This window comes from Electrona antarctica, assembly GCF_951216825.1.
Source record: "Electrona antarctica genome assembly, chromosome: 3".
Classification (NCBI taxonomy): Eukaryota; Metazoa; Chordata; class Actinopteri; order Myctophiformes; family Myctophidae; genus Electrona; species Electrona antarctica.
The window spans coordinates 53803537-53808080 of record NC_136808.1 but is presented as its reverse complement, the minus strand read 5'-3'; positions in this window follow the sequence as shown (position 1 = coordinate 53808080).

Below are 4544 nucleotides of genomic sequence, written 5' to 3'. Positions count from 1 at the left end.
GGTACTTTAAGTGATGCCAATACATGTGCAATTTTACTCAAGTGAAATTTTGAATACAGGCCTTTTACTTGTATTTTCATGATATTAATATTGCTACTTTTACTTAATAATTTTTATCCCACGATTTTGTAACCCATTTTTCACCCCTGTGTCAATTATCTAATGTGATCCTGGGCTCTACACACCCTCCGCCAACCTAGTCCCCATATATGGGGGACATGGGGAGAGCAACGGACTTGAACTCATGCTTCCTTCATGCCTGAGTGTCCAAGTTGCTCCTTTTACACCTGACGGGGGAGTTTCCCTGGTTGGACGTAGCGCGTGGAAGGAACACGTTATTCCAACCAGTTCCTTTCCCCTCCATCAGGCGCCCCGGCTGGCCAGGGGGAGGCAGTTTAGAGACCAGTTCCTTTCCCCTCCATCAGGCGCCCCGGCTGGCCAGGGGGAGGCAGTTTAGAGACCAGGATTACTGCATGCTTTTACTTGCGTGAAAAAAGAACAGAAATGTGAGTAGTTCCTCCATGCAGCAGCACTGCTGGCTGCTAACTGACTCCAGTCACATTTGGCTGGTGGCCAGCGGGACACTAGGGCTCTAACTCCAGTCACATTTGGCTGGTGGCCAGCGGGACACTAGGGCTCTTAACTCCAGTCACATTTGGCTGGTGGCCAGCGGGACACTAGGGCTCTTAACTCCAGTCACATTTGGCTGGTGGCCAACGGGACACTAGGGCTCTAACTCCAGTCACATTTGGCTGGTGGCCAACGGGACACTAGGGCTCTAACTCCAGTCACATTTGGCTGGTGGCCAACGGGACACTAGGGCTCTAACTCCAGTCACATTTGGCTGGTGGCCAACGGGACACTAGGGCTCCAACTCCAGTCACATTTGGCTGGTGGCCAGCGGGACACTAGGGCTCTAACTCCAGTCACATTTGGCTGGTGGCCAGCGGGACACTAGGGCTCTAACTCCAGTCACATTTGGCTGGTGGCCAGCGGGACACTAGGGCTCTAACTCCAGTCACATTTGGCTGGTGGCCAGCGGGACACTAGGGCTGCTAACTCCAGTCACATTTGGCTGGTGGCCAGCGGGACACTAGGGCTCTAACTCCAGTCACATTTGGCTGGTGGCCAGCGGGACACTAGGGCTCTAACTCCAGTCACATTTGGCTGGTGGCCAGCGGGACACTAGGGCTCTAACTCCAGTCACATTTGGCTGGTGGCCAGCGGGACACTAGGGCTCTAACTCCAGTCACATTTGGCTGGTGGCCAGCGGGACACTAGGGCTCTAACTCCAGTCACATTTGGCTGGTGGCCAGCGGGACACTAGGGCTCTAACTCCAGTCACATTTGGCTGGTGGCCAGCGGGACACTAGGGCTCTTAACACATTTAGGCCTGACGTCGGGGGAAAAAAAAAGTCTTCTAAATCCTACATGTAAATCCTGTAAATTCTGTATCAGTGGTGCTCAATATTTCATGTCAAGGACCCCAAAAATGATATGTAATTGGTCCCCCCATCTGAAAATATGTTGTTCCAGGGACCTCCCCAGAAGCAAAGATTTGAGTTAAAAACGTTGGCTCTGAAAGAAAGATTTGTGCCACATTTTCACGATATAAAAAAAATAGCAGACCTACAAGCTCATAGCACGCCACTCTGTGGCGCGCTACGAGCTTGTAGGTCTGCTATTTTTCAATAGCTAAAGCATAACATAATGCTAACACCAACAGGGGTTCCCGCCCAGAATGGGTTAACACAGGGAGATGACAGATAACAGGAGACACAGCCAGAGACAGGTTCCTGGTGAGAGCCAGGCACCGCTTTATGGTTTCTTAATGCATGTTCAAGGCACTTAATGACCCCGAAATCCAAGTATCAGGACTTCTGCTCTAAAACGTAAATAATTGAATCAGTCACAGTCCTGTAATGTTTAATTTGGTGTCGTGGTTTTTAACGTGGACTCCAGTGTGGGGGCTGTCGCGGATGTTCTCCCCTGGCGGCGCTCGGTCTAAGCCTGTGTGACACAGGGGTGAAAAATGGGTTACAAAATTGTGGGATAAAAAAAATATTAAAAAAAGCAATACTACAGTACGGGGGGAGCCAGTGGCTCAAGGTAGAGCGGCCGGCTTGGGAAATTGGAAGATTCCCTTTTTTATTTATTTTTTCGGGCTCCCAGTTACTGTTACTGTCGAAACTGTGTCTTTGAGCAAGACACTGAACCCCTAACTGCTCCCAATGAGCAAGACACTGAACCCCTAACTGCTCCCAATGAGCAGGACACTGAACCCCTAACTGCTCCCAACGAGCAGGACACTGAACCCCTAACTGCTCCCAATGAGCAGGACACTGAACCCCTAACTGCTCCCAACGAGCAGGACACTGAACCCCTAACTGCTCCCAACGAGCAGGACACTGAACCCCTAACTGCTCCCAATGAGCAGGACACTGAACCCCTAACTGCTCCCAATGAGCAGGACACTAAACCCCTAACTGCTCCCAATGAGCAGGACACTGAACCCCTAACTGCTCCCAATGAGCAGGACACTGAACCCCTAACTGCTCCCAATGAGCAGGACACTGAACCCCTAACTGCTCCCAATGAGCAGGACACTGAACCCCTAACTGCTCCCAATGAGCAGGACACTGAACCCCTAACTGCTCCCAATGAGCAGGACACTGAACCCCTAACTGCTCCCAATGAGCAGGACACTGAACCCCTAACTGCTCCCAATGAGCAGGACACTGAACCCCTGCTCCCAATGAGCAGGACACTGAACCCCTAACTGCTCCCAATGAGCAGGTTGGTGCCTTGCACTGTTTCCTCTGCTGTATAGGTTTGTGAATGTGTGTGTGTAAATAATAAGTAAAAGCATTTTTTTACTTGAGTAAAGGTACTCAGGTACTAGTGGCCCCTGCTGCAGCCATCACTCATCACCTTTCCAGACAGCCCTGGGAAGGGTCCAGAGTCCAGAGGACCCTCCTGCCTTCCACTGAGCACAGCCACCGTCTCTTATCTTCACCCTGCAGACACATTGGCTGCACGCAGAAAGCCCTGCGCTCTGTGCCCCCACCCCCCCACCCCACCCACCCCTTCCATCCATCCATCCTGTGTCCCTGATAGCAGCCCCTGGAAACTGCCTCTGTCTGCACCCCTACCGGCCGGCCTACTTCTGTGCCCCCACCCACCCCTTCAAAGCCCTGCGCTCTGTGCCCCCACCCACCCCTTCCACACACCCCTTCCATTCATGCATCCATCCTCTGTCCCTGATAACCAGCCCCTGGAAACGGCCTCTGTCTGCACCCCTACCGGCCGGCCTTCTGGCCTACTTCTGTGCTCTGATATCTCAAGAGTCGACATGCAGGCACAGATTTCTTCTCCATCACTCTCTCTCTCTCTCTCTCTCTCGGTCTGTCTCTTTTTCAGTTTACCACACAAACAGATTTCCAGACTTCCAATCAATATCACAATTATTTTGAACTTGCCTCGATTACGATTAATGAACGATCTACAAGCTTGTAGATCGTCTATTTTCACTATTTTAGTACGCCACCATTGTAGAACGAATGTTTAATACAAGTGGTTAATCAGACCAATCGATGTAGTCAAATTATAAAACATTCTAGAATCGTTTCGTGTTGATTCGTTGACATACAAAAAACTTTGAAAATAATTTATCGGTTATTCCATTAACTTACAGTACAAGAGTCATTGGTTATTGGTTCTAAATGTAAAGGTTTGGATTTTCTGTTAATTGCCCGGCCCTAACACAGATGCTATGAGAGTATGAATCCAGATGGGCAGAGGGTTGAAGCAGCATTATGATGATGCTTCTCTATGAGAGTATGAATCCAGACGGGCATCAGGGTTGAAGCAGCATTATGATGATGCTTCTCTATGAGAGTATGAATCCAGACGGGCATCAGGGTTGAAGCAGCATTATGATGATGCTTCTCTATGAGAGTATGAATCCAGACGGGCATCAGGGTTGAAGCAGCATTATGATGATGCTTCTCTATGAGAGTATGAATCCAGACGGGCATCAGGGTTGAAGCAGCATTATGATGATGCTTCTCTATGAGAGTATGAATCCAGACGGGCATCAGGGTTGAAGCAGCATTATGATGATGCTTCTCTATGAGAGTATGAATCCAGACGGGCATCAGGGTTGAAGCAGCATTATGATGATGCTTCTCTATGAGAGTATGAATCCAGACGGGGGGCAGGGTTGAAGCAGCATTATGATGATGCTTCTCTATGAGAGTATGAATCCAGACGGGCATCAGGGTTGAAGCAGCATTATGATGATGCTTCTCTATGAGAGTATGAATCCAGACGGGCATCAGGGTTGAAGCAGCATTATGATGATGCTTCTCTATGAGAGTATGAATCCAGACGGGCATCAGGGTTGAAGCAGCATTATGATGATGCTTCTCTATGAGAGTATGAATCCAGACGGGCAGGGAGGGTTGAAGCAGCATTATGATGATGCTTCTCTATGAGAGTATGAATCCAGACGGGCAGGGAGGGTTGAAGCAGCATTATGATGA